This window comes from Hyla sarda, chromosome 7 (assembly GCF_029499605.1).
Source record: "Hyla sarda isolate aHylSar1 chromosome 7, aHylSar1.hap1, whole genome shotgun sequence".
Lineage (NCBI taxonomy): Eukaryota > Metazoa > Chordata > Amphibia > Anura > Hylidae > Hyla > Hyla sarda.
The window spans coordinates 5,540,161-5,553,957 of record NC_079195.1 but is presented as its reverse complement, the minus strand read 5'-3'; the positions used below and the strand labels follow the sequence as shown (position 1 = coordinate 5,553,957).

At 41.2% G+C, this 13,797-nt stretch overlaps 1 long non-coding RNA gene across 1 annotated transcript; it reads left to right on the top strand.

The window, feature by feature from the left end:
• The first annotated feature begins 511 nt into the window (after nt 1-511).
• On the top strand, nt 512-1,918 carry LOC130282520 (uncharacterized). Its single transcript, XR_008846432.1, has 3 exons — nt 512-578; nt 1,476-1,523; nt 1,874-1,918. It is a non-coding gene; the product is annotated as an uncharacterized LOC130282520 (long non-coding RNA).
• Nucleotides 1,919-13,797: the final 11,879 nt, after the last annotated feature.

Sequence of the window (13,797 nt, the reverse complement as noted above, 5' to 3'; positions counted from 1 at the left end):
ATGAAAGATTAATGGTAATGGGCATCTACTCCAAAACATGGCCCCTACAGAAAGTGAATCTGATCCCACAAGAACATAAAGCCCCATCTACTGACATGGAACAGATCTGGAAACACTCGAAAAATGAGAATATCGTGTAAAAGTCCACTGTATTTCATTAATGCTACGTAAGAGGAAAGGAAGCATGAAGTGCTCCAAAATCTCCTGGTGATGGGTGTGCTGACCCTGGACTTAATGAAGCGCAGTGACCAACCCCAGCAGATGACATGGCCCCCAAATCATAGTCATTGGGGGGGCTTTGGGGTTTTCATGAGCTGTAACCATAATCATCACAATTATGACAAATCACGGCTTGAACTGTCTTTCTCATATATTAGTTTCACCATTTAAGTTGCTTTACTGAAAGAAATGAACTTTGCACAATATTCACATTTTTGGAGTTTCATCTGTATAATATTCGCAGGTGTGAACTGAGAATAACGCTGGAAATTTCAATGTTACATTTATTCTAGGGAGAGCTGGGATTTGGAGTCGGTACTACTGGGTCAGAATTAGTCGAAGCCGTTGAAAAACTTGCGGTAAGTTTTAAAAAAAAGCTCGGTCTAACATTAAGGGGAAACATGAAAGTGATAAAATAATCAACTACCCTGTAAATAGCGCCCCCTGCCGCTCACTCCCAGAAGGAAGTTCTCAAGAGGTGATTGCCCATATTTAGCGGGTCACTTTAGTATTTGTTCTTTGCAGCCAGACATCCTCTCCACCTCCTGAGCTCCCACCAGAGCGGTGACGCTGATGACGGTGACAGACACTGGCAAAGGGGAGGAGAGCATCAATGTCCGTGCCCCAACTGTCCCAGTCTCTGCTTGGAGAGTCTCCACTTATTGTCTTCACCAATGAGCAGATACATTGTTAGAGCTTTTTTAGGGTCTGAGTTGGGCGCCATACAAAGCTATCCGTCACCCATCGCCTCCCATTCATTTGCATTTCACATATCCATTTCTTGAAAGGATCTATCTGATGGGATAATGTACTCTCGTAGATATTCCATCCTCTTTCTCAGTCGTATTGTATCATATTCCAACCAGAGAGAGGCAAATACGACCCCTGACCTCTGCCCAACAGTGGAAGCCTATGGAGGAGTTTATCTTATATGTCAGGAGTCTTCAGGCCAAACATAAGGCAAAGGCTCAGACTAAGTCCATCCTTGTATTTATGCTCGTGCTACAGATGGTTAAAATAGAGAAACGGCCCGAACATCATACGACGGAAGCTTCAACCACTACAGCTGATGTAATTGTAAAGATAGAACCTATAAAAATGGCGCACAAAATCCTATAGTAAGAAACATCCGACAGTCACTAAGGAGCGGAGACGTCTTATCATTGGGGATTGGGCTCAGGTCCTTCTCTCGTCTATTGTCATCAGTTTTTTGTTAACCTTTTTCTCTAATGATGATTTATTCCTTTATATTTCAGGATAACTTGGGTCTGGTTAAACCTGTTCTTAACATTCTCTGCCCCATGGTAAGAACAGATTGTTTTCTATGGATATGTATAATCTATAATTCATTGACCCTATCATGAGAAGTTCTGGATCCTCCCCATCATGTCCCTGTGTAATCCTAGGAGTCAGTACCTGGTGATACAGACAGAACACATGACCTTCTTGTAGGGTCAGAGATTACTAGCGATGACCTTTATCCCCGCAGAGCGTCAGACTCCTCATATTATTACATTTATTTCATCTCCATTGGTGTCTGATAAACATTATGATCAGTGAATCGATAGGAAATATAAATCTATAGGACATTATTTTTGCAGCACTGGAGCCATGTTTTGTTGCACAAGTCACTGATATCTATTTTATTTCACAGCTCGGTCCACTATTTGCCTCAAAATGTGTAGATAAGCTCATCGGCGTAAGTATACTCCATAATACTGATGTATCTGAAAAGAAATGGTAGATATAAAAGCTTCACCTTTAGGATTTGCGCACTCAGTGCAGGGGAAATATGTGAATGTGGTGATAAGAATCTTCTGAAGGTCACAAAGCTTCATGTGATGTCTCCATTAATGGGGGGTCAGGAGTGATTACCCGAAAGGTAAATCTTACATCTAATCTTGGCACCTCATCAAACAGGATAAATTACTTGGCCCAACTCCACCCACCTGTCCTCCAATCATTTACACTAAAGCACCCAATCTGGGTATCACAGTGGCACCTTGGATTAGGGAACCCAATCAAGACAGGGCTCCAGACACATGGCGGAATCTAAAAGGATTTTTAGGTGCGGTACTTGTTCCAATTGTTAAATTACCAAATGTCCTAACAAAACCAACCAAATGACATCTACTTCTAATAGCTTTAAATGGAATATCAACCAATTTCTCACATGTAACACTAAAGGAGTGATATATCTTATACAGTGCAAATGCAACAAACAGCACATCAGACACACAAAAATACGACTCGAGGCCAGGATTTCAGAACACATTTACAATATCCGTAAAGGGAATACAAAACACCCTCCTTCAACACATTTCACACTTCATCACAATAACGATCCTGCCAGCTTCTCTTTCGTAGGCTTACAGTCTATTAAGGAAAATTGGAGAGGAGGTAGCCAATTACTACAGCTGTCCAGAGCAGAAAGGAAACATTAGTTTGAAAGCCTAGAACCTAAAGGCCTTAATTCCAATTTTGAGTAGTTTGGATTTTATAATCCCTTTGTCGTGGGCTCCCAGCCTATGACCCGTATCGGGTAGACCACATACCCAGCGTCGAGACTGGTCCCAGGAGGGATCCCTTCCCACACTTTCTAGACTTTCACTAGTATACTTGAAGTACCACCATAACACACGTTCGTATAACATGACCCCCCCCCTTTATTTTCTTTTTATTTATTTATTTATTTATTTAATTATTTTTTTCTATTATTTTTATTTTAGCTTACTATTTATTTGCATTTCTATTTTAATTTTTTTTTATTTTAATCATTACTTTATCCTATTTCATCATGTTTCATTTTGTTATCTGTTTTTTTTATTTTACTTGCATTGTTTGCTATTTCTGTTTTTTTTCCATTTTAGATTTTTTAATAGAAGTAATTTACAAATCTGTTTAACTTTTTGGCACCAGTTGATTTAAAAAAAAAAAAAGTTTTCCACTGGAGTACCCCTTTAAGTCATCAATCCCATCTTGTAGGGAACACTTCAGCAGATGATAATTACCATTGTGTTCTAACCAATAATATATGTTTATTTATAACCTTTTGATCCTACATAGTGGATAATATCTATTTTTAACATTTTACTCATTTTAATCGACCTTGACCACAAGGGCTTGTAGTTAAAACCCAAATTCATACCCTTTTGCCTACTTTATTGTTTATATGTAATAAACCTATAAAACCTATTCAACTGACTATAAAAACACTGGTAAGAAAAAATGTCTGCTTTTGTTAAAAATAAAGATTAAACACAATATATTCTACAATAATAACGATTCCGATTCCAAATGGTTTTAGTAGAAAAGTTTATTTGATATAAAAGTTGTCACCATTGATAAGTGGCCCCAGATTGTCCCCAGACATGACCAGTAGACAAGACTGTGAGTATTGAGGAGCCGGATGAGCCTACACCGAGGCCATCCAGTGTGAGGCGCCATCATGTAGGGGCACAGTACGGCTGATACTACGTGATAACAGGGATAGAATGGAGCGGCCGTCACCTCTACATGACATCAGGGTGTCTGACAGGAGAACAGGCTGATGGTTACCAGTAGAGATCACAATGGATTCCGCCCTGTAGGTCCCATTATCTGATCACATGAAATAGAAGAAACAATCTTTATAATTTACTGTCATTACCTGATCCTATCAATAGCGACAGAAACCTCAGAACACTCAGACCATGTCATTCTGCCAACAGATCTTGAATGTGGCTACGTGAACCTCCTCCGGATGCCTGATGAAAAACTTCCACACCGCCAAGTAGCTGATTTTCCCACCCGCAGTCCGCACTTATTGACTGCTACTGGCGCCGTCTCCAGGAACCCCTGTCCCACTACCTCCCGGAAAGGTAGGCTGCCGTGAAGCAGGTGGTCTCCCCCGGGCACGTTTGGCTCCTGAATTTCCACTCCTGCCACCACGCTGACTGCCAACCGTGCTACCGCCTTGCTGACTCCAGTGACGGATCCAGGATGGACAGCACTCTCGAGGGGGCAATTGCCCCGTTGCCCCCCCCCCCAAGATTGCTGCCCCTCCTGATACTATATTAGTGATGAGCGGGAGCTGTCAGCCCCGGCTGCACTGTCCCCTCACCTGCAGCGTGTGAACCGCCGGGGACACCATTCTCTGCAGGACACCATTCTCTGTAGGACACCATTCTCTGCAGGACACCATTCTCTGCAGGACACCATTCTCTGTAGGACACCATTCTCTGTAGGACACCATTCTCTGCAGGACACCTTTCTCTGCAGGACACCATTCTCTGCAGGACACCATTCTCTGCAAGACACCATTCTCTGTAGGACACCATTCTCTGTAGGACACCATTCTCTGCAGGACACCATTCTCTGCAGGACACCATTCTCTGTAGGACACCATTCTCTGTAGGACACCATTCCCTGCAGGACACCATTCTCTGCAGGACACCATTCTCTGCAGGACACCTTTCTCTGCAGGACACCATTCTCTGCAGGACACCATTCTCTGTAGGACACCATTCTCTGCAGGACACCATTCTCTGCAGCACACCATTCTCTGCAGGACACCATTCTCTGCAGGACACCATTCTCTGCAGGACACCATTCTCTGTAGGACACCATTCTCTGCAGGACACCATTCTCTGTAGGACACCATTCTCTGCAGGACACCATTCTCTGCAGGACACCATTCTCTGTAGGACACCATTCTCTGCAGGACACCATTCTCTGCAGGACACCATTCTCTGCAGGACACCATTCTCTGCAGGATACCATTCTCTGCAGGACACCATTCTCTGCAGGACACCATTCTCTGCAGGACACCATTCTCTGCAGGATACCATTCTCTGCAGGACACCATTCTCTGCAGGACACCATTCTCTGTAGGACACCATTCTCTGCAGGACACCATTCTCTGCAGGACACCATTCTCTGCAGGACACCATTCTCTGCAGGACACCATTCTCTGCAGGATACCATTCTCTGCAGGACACCATTCTCTGCAGGACACCATTCTCTGCAGGACACCATTCTCTGCAGGACACCATTCTCTGCAGCACACCATTCTCTGCAGGACACCATTCTCTGCAGGACACCATTCTCTGCAGGACACCATTCTCTGCAGGATACCATTCTCTGCAGGACACCATTCTCTGCAGGACACCATTCTCTGCAGGACACCATTCTCTGCAGGATACCATTCTCTGCAGGACACCATTCTCTGCAGGACACCATTCTCTGCAGGACACCATTCTCTGCAGGACACCATTCTCTGCAGGACACCATTCTCTGCAGGACACCATTCTCTGCAGGATACCATTCTCTGCAGGACACCATTCTCTGCAGGACACCATTCTCTGCAGGACACCATTCTCTGCAGGACACCATTCTCTGCAGCACACCATTCTCTGCAGGACACCATTCTCTGCAGGACACCATTCTCTGCAGGACACCATTCTCTGCAGGACACCATTCTCTGCAGGACACCATTCTCTGCAGGACACCATTCTCTGTAGGACACCATTCTCTGCAGGACACCATTCTCTGTAGGACACCATTCTCTGCAGGACACCATTCTCTGCAGGACACCATTCTCTGCAGGACACCATTCTCTGCAGGACACCATTCTCTGCAGCACACCATTCTCTGCAGGCCGCGCAGGCTGCCTGTCAGTGCTGAGAATGCTCCGGTCTCAGCATCATTCAGTCTGCAGCCATTACACTGTGCAGGGGCTGGGAAGAGATAAGCTCCACCCCCTCCACCACAGGCCCGGACACCCACCCAATGCCTCCAGACCCCCCCCCCCCCTGCCCACCCCGATGCTGCCCTACATGGTAAGTAACTTTGGGGGAGGAGGAGGAAGGGGGGGGGGGGGGTCAGGCTCGGGAGACAGGTAAAGGGGGACTCTTATCAGTGTTTCCCAGCAGAGGCCTCTAACTATAGTAAAACTACAACTCCCAGCATGTATTTGGCTTTGTGGGCATACTGGGAGTTGTAGTTTAACAACAGCTGGAGGCACCCTGGTTGGGGAACACTGATCTATCTGTCTTTCTATCTCCTATCTATCTCTCATATCTATCTATCTATCTATCTCATATCTATCCATCTCATATCTATCTATCTATCTATCTATCTCCTATCTATCTCTCATATCTATCTATCTATCTCATATCTATCCATCTCATATCTATCTATCTATCTCCTATCTATCTATCTCATATCTATCTCATATCTATCTATCTCCTATCTATCTATCTATCTATCTCATATCTATCTCATATCTATCTCATATCTATCTATCTATCTATCTATCTATCTCATATCTATCTATCTATCTCATGTCTATCTATCTCATATCTATCTCATATCTATCTCATATCTATCTATCTATCTATCTCATGTCTATCTATCTATCTCATATCTATCTCATATCTATCTATCTATCTATCTATCTATCTATCTCATATCTATCTCATATCTATCTCATATCTATCTATCTATCTATCTATCTCATATCTATCTATCTATCTATCTATCTCATGTCTATCTATCTCATATCTATCTATCTATCTCATATCTATCTATCTATCTCATATCTATCTATCCATCTCATGTCTATCTATCTCATATCTATCTCATATCTATCTATCTATCTATCTATCTCATGTCTATCTATCTATCTCATATCTATCTCATATCTATCTCATATCTATCTATCTATCTCATATCTATCTATCTATCTCATATCTATCTATCCATCTCATGTATATCTATCTCATATCTATCTCATATCTATCTATCTCATATCTATCTCATATCTATCTCATATCTATCTATCTATCTCATATCTATCTCATATCTATCTCATATCTATCTATCTATCTATCTATCTATCTAGACAAAGAATAAGTCAGCCAGCACTTTAGTTGATACCAAACTATTATATGGACCTGGCCTGCAGGTGCACGCTACTAGGCTAGATATACAGCAACAGAAGAATACAGCAGCACACTGCCAGCACAAGGATATAGGTGCAACATGAATATGCAGATAAAACATGGAGAGCTATACAGCTATGGTGTAATAGATGCAAATGTGAAACTATGAAATAGTGAGGCACTTAGCTCTGTATATCTATCTATATATCTATCTATCTCATATCTATCTATCTATCTCATATCTATCTATCTCCTATCTATCTATCTATCTATCTATCTCCTATCTATCTATCTATCTATCTCCTATCTATCTATCTATCTATCTCATATCTATCTATCTCATATCTATCTATCTCATATCTATCTATCTCATATCTATCTATCTATCTATCTCATATCTATCTATCTCATATCTATCTATCTCATATCTATCTATCTCATATCTATCTATCTCATATCTATCTATCTATCTCATATCTATCTATCTCATATCTATCTCATATCTATCTATCTCATATCTATCTATCTATCTATCTCATATCTATCTATCTCATATCTATCTATCTATCTATCTATCTCATATCTATCTATCTCATATCTATATCTATCTATCTATCTCATATCTATATCTATCTATCTATCTATCTATCTCATATCTATCTATCTCATATCTATATCTATCTATCTATCTATCTCATATCTATCTATCTCATATCTATCTATCTCATATCTATCTATCTATCTATCTCATATCTATCTATCTCATATCTATCTATCTATCTCATATCTATCTATCTATCTCATATCTATCTATCTATCTAATCAAAACGAAAAGAATCTGCAGCACACAAAATAAAGTGAAAACAATTCTTTGTGGTTTATTCCATGTTAATAAGTGTTCTCACAGCAAGCGACGTTTCGGTTGGGCTCCCCCAGTCTTTTTCAAGCAGTGCACATTCCAGAGGTATACACACATCTATATAGGGAAACCAATCAACTGGTATCAATGTGAACCAATGACATTATTACAGTGAATAAAATACAAAATATCCTAAAAATACAGAAAGTGCATACGTGCATATAGTGCATAGAGTGTTCCAAAGTACAGTTAATAAAGTGCCGGGGGATTAAAATCAATAATAAAAACAACACTGCCGTATATACTTAATAGAGTATGACATATACACAGCTGTATACAAACACTTATTAATCAAGGGGAGGAGAGAAATTCATGGACTCACCAGATGCAGAATGTGTGTAATGGCCGCCATCACCGGCTCCCAGGCATCATAACACATGCACTGCGCATGCGCGTGCCAGTACTGCATTATCCATAGCACACACCTGGGTATGTGCCTTGCTCAGCCAATCATGATGCACGTGAGGTCATAGAGCGCACGTGACCACATAGAGTGTCAGGCATCGTATTCTCACGCCTGCGCACCCCGCACAGAGAGGCTCACTGATACCATCTTAACTATGGGAAAACTGCCATTAAGCGGACTTATACAGAGGAACAGCATTTATTCTTAGAAGAACACTTAAGTAATCCAAAGAGAAACAGCACTCCCTTGAGCTCAATATCCGTGGGTGCACGCAGAACCAGACCTTGGTCAGGGGTCCCAATTCACAGAAAGTCCATATAAATCCGCAGCACACAGGTCCAATATGGTGAAAAAGAAAAAACTTTATTCCATCATGTGACTGTCATACAGCGCCGTATCTGCCGGCTCTCCCGGCCTTTCTCAAGCTCATACAAGTGTTCCAAATCACCCATTTTATAATGGCAACAATTACAAAGTCAATTACAAAAAAATCAGTGAAAAACATAAAATACACAAAGTAAGGTATACATCATACAATCCATAGTATACATAAACACGTGCTCATTATAACCATATATAATCTTCACCTACATCGTGAAGTGATAACGCACCGTTCTACTATATCCTTAATAAGGTTCTGATTATAGTCTCAGAACATATGTGCACGTGTATTAAAAACAATTCAAATCAATACTTGCAGACTATAAGGGAATCCCCACTCACCGCTATGTATATGTAAATCAGCGTGGAGGGATTCTACGGCGCATATGCGCCGGAAATGTGTAGTTTCAGAACGAGGGTTGGGAGTGCGGAAGTTGCCATAGGTATACCAGACGCTGCGTTCCACTCATGGACGTCACGCTGCGCACGCGCACAGTCGGCCCGGCCATGATTTTCATGCGGACAGCGCCGGCATCACCATGGCAACTCAACTTCACCAATATACAAAAAGTAATTCTTAGCAAAAAATAGATAAAGACAATAAAGAGTGACAAATAATAAAAGAAAAAAAGAAAAATAATAAAAGAAATAAAATAAAATCAGGACTGCCCGGATTTGAACGCACAGTACTTGTGGTGGCACCACGTTCATTCACTCCTCTCCTTCTGCTCTGTGCTATTCAGGAAACCATAGTCAGGCACAATGAGGTGTCCGGCCTTGGTTCTCATGTGGTCCTGTCCATACCGAAATCCATAGTCTGAGGACTTCAGCAAGTCCTGGCCACTAGTGTGCACAGAGCCCTACAGAGAATTGGAGATTTAACCCATATCTAGAGATAATATTGCACTCGGAACATCAAATCAAATGAAGTCATAATGAATAAATGATGTAAAAGTAAAATTAAAAATGAAATAACATAATAAAAAATAAAAAAAATGAAAAATTATTTTTAAAGAATAAGATTGAAGGTGAGAAAAAGGAAAGTAATCCAATAGTCAGAGGCTACTGATGATAGTCATGATGTGCACCCCCATATCCCCTCTGAAACATATACACATGCAAAAAATATGAATAATAATCATCATTTATTAGATCAAAGCAAAACAATATGTCTTGTGTTCAGTGAGTGACGAAGTGTTCCCATATGGCCTCTGAAAGACAAAGGAAGAGAGAAAGATTATTAGTTATTATGTCTTTAACAGTAAAGATGTATATAGCACTTGTAATAACCCCTCTGATGCTACTTAGGCCCCACCCTCAGGCTGAAGCATAGGGTACCTCATCTCCCAACCACCCTCTGTGGTGTTTTAAATTCAACATTCAATCCAGAAGGTTTTAAGGTGTTCAGATCATAGATCCATTTCAGTTCCAGTCTCTTGAGTCGGCCCTGTCTATCCCCCCCTCGTCTCATGGGTGGCACATGGTCAATGACCATGAACCTCGGGTCTCTCTCACCATGGTTCAGTTCAGTGAAATGTTTAGATACTGGGAGATCCAGTTTCTTTTTGTGAATCGTATATCTGTGTTGATTCAGTCTTGTCTTGAGGTCCCATGTGGTCTCCCCAACATACAGGAGACCACATGGGCACCACAAGACATAGACCACATGAGATGTGTTACATGTTAGGTAATATCTGATTGGGTAAGATTTTCCCGTGGCCGGATGTGTGAATCTCTCACCTTTACACATCAGGCTACAGTAAGTACATGACCTACATGGGAAACTTCCTTTTCTGATTGTAGTTAGGTATTGTTGACTGTCACTTTTTCTCAAAAAAATCTCACCAACTTGTCCTTAAGGTTAGCTGAACGCCTATATGACATGGTTGGTGGGGATCTAAAGTCAGGGATATTTGTGTGGCCCTCCAATATGTGCCAGTGCTTGCGGATGACTTTACCAATCTCTGGGGATATCTCACTATATGTAGTTACAAAGGTCAGGCAGGGATCCCTATGTGGTTTGACCTGTCCCACAGATAGACCTCTGTCTTGTACATTAATTCTAGCTATTTGTTTGTCAATGAGTTTCTGCGGATAACCCCTCTCTCTGAAATTGGCCACCATTTTTTCCAGCGCTTTCTCAAATGTCTCATCTTTCAGAGGCCATATGGGAATACTTCGTCACTCACTGAACACAAGACATATTGTTTTGCTTTGATCTAATAAATGATGATTATTATTCATATTTTTTGCATGTGTATATGTTTCAGAGGGGATATGGGGGTGCACATCACGACTATCATCAGTAGCCTCTGACTATTGGATTACTTTCATTTTTCTCACCTTCAATCTTATTCTTTAAAAATAATTTTTCATTTTTTTTATTTCTTATTATGTTATTTTTTTTCATTTTACTTTTACATCATTTATTCATTATGACTTCATTTGATTTGTGGACATAAGCCGATGTACCGAGTGCAATATTATCTCTAGATATGGGTTAAATCTCCAATTCTCTGTGGGGCTCTGTGCACACTAGTGGCCAGGACTTGCTGAAGTCCTCAGACTATGGATTTCGGTATGGACAGGACCACATGAGAACCAAGGCCGGACACTTCATTGTGCCTGACTATGGTTTTCTGAATAGCACAGAGCAGAAGGAGAGGAGTGAATGAACGTGGTGCCACCACAAGTACTGTGCGTTCAAATCCGGGCAGTCCTGATTTTATTTTATTTCTTTTATTATTTTTCTTTTTTTCTTTTATTATTTGTCACTCTTTATTGTCTTTATCTATTTTTTGCTAAGAATTACTTTTTGTATATTGGTGAAGTTGAGTTGCCATGGTGATGCCGGCGCTGTCCGCATGAAAATCATGGCCGGGCCGACTGTGCGCGTGCGCAGCGTGACGTCCATGAGTGGAACGCAGCGTCTGGTATACCTATGGCAACTTCCGCACTCCCAACCCTCGTTCTGAAACTACACATTTCCGGCGCATATGCGCCGTAGAATCCCTCCACGCTGATTTACATATACATAGCGGTGAGTGGGGATTCCCTTATAGTCTGCAAGTATTGATTTGAATTGTTTTTAATACACGTGCACATATGTTCTGAGACTATAATCAGAACCTTATTAAGGATATAGTAGAACGGTGCGTTATCACTTCACGATGTAGGTGAAGATTATATATGGTTATAATGAGCACGTGTTTATGTATACTATGGATTGTATGATGTATACCTTACTTTGTGTATTTTATGTTTTTCACTGATTTTTTTGTAATTGACTTTGTAATTGTTGACATTATAAAATGGGTGATTTGGAACACTTGTATGAGCTTGAGAAAGGCCGGGAGAGCCGGCAGATACGGCGCTGTATGACAGTCACATGATGGAATAAAGTTTTTTCTTTTTCACCATATTGGACCTGTGTGCTGCGGATTTATATGAACTTTCTAGATAGATAGATAGATAGATAGATAGATAGATAGATAGATAGATAGATTGATAGATAGATATGAGAGATAGATAGATAGATAAATAGGAGATAGATAGGAGATAGATAGATAGATAAATATGAGATAGATAGATTGATATGAGATAGATATGAGATAGATAGATATGAGATAGATAGATAGGAGATAGATAGATAGATAGATAGATATGAGATAGATAGATAGATAGATATGAGATAGATAGATAGATAGATAGATAGATAGGAGATAGATATGAGATAGATAGATGGATAGATAGATAGATATGAGATAGATAGATAGATAGATAGATAGATAGATAGATAGATAGATATGAGATAGATAGATGGATAGATAGATATGAGATAGATAGATAGATAGATATGAGATAGATAGATGGATAGATAGATAGATATGAGATAGATAGATAGATAGATAGATAACGAGTTAGAATTGAGAAGAAATTTTTGGCAGCACACGTAGAGGAGGGGGGTGCACGCTGGATAACCCGGTCCCAGGTCCAAAGTAGTTATGCAAAGAAGCAGCGGCACACCAATTTCCAAGTGAAAAGAATGGATGGCTTTTATTTCAACCAAACATCTATAGGAGCGACGTTTCGCCTGTCTCACACAGTGACAATGCCTGTGTGAGACAGGCGAAACGTCGCTTCTATAGATGTTTGGTTGAAATAAAAGCCATCCATTCTTTTCACTTGGAAATTGGTGTGCTGCTGCTTCTTTGCATAGATAGATAGATAAGAGATAGTCTGCTCCGGTCGTCTGCTTTTTCGTCCGTATGCGGTTTCCCGACCGCAAGCAAAAACGTGGTCGACCACGTTTTTGCTTGCGGTCGGGAAACCGCATACGGCCAAAAACACAGCCAACCGGAGGCTGCGGTTCACTCCGGTCGGCTCGTAGACATACATTAACTACGGTTCCCGAATACGGCTGAGTGCGGGTGCCGCGATTAAGCCCCGCCCCCTCCTTCCAGCCATATACGGTAACCGTAATGACAAACCGTGGTGTGAACCCAGCCTAACAAAATTTTTAGTGTGTGTTTCACTTTTTTCTCTCTATTTTTTACATTTTTAGGTAGTACTACTACTCCTAGCATGGAACAGACTGTTCCATGCTGGGAGTAGTAGTACCTGTAGTAATAGACAGATCGCCCCGGGTCTCAGTCCTGACACCCAATGTGATTGTCCATTATATAGCAGAGATGCCGCTGTATACAGCGCTCACACCTCTGCTCTGTACTCTGAGTGATGTTCTATTCACATCACTCATTCATATTTCCCACCCAGAGCTGTGATTGGCCGGATGGTTGCAGCCAATCACAGCTCTGAGAGAAATATCAATGAGTGAGTGGCCGGCCCGGAGTTTAGTGCAGAGCAGGGATGCGAGCGCTGTATACAGTCGCTCCATCTCTGCTATAGACAGGACGATCACAGCGGGTGTCAGTAGTGACATCCACTGT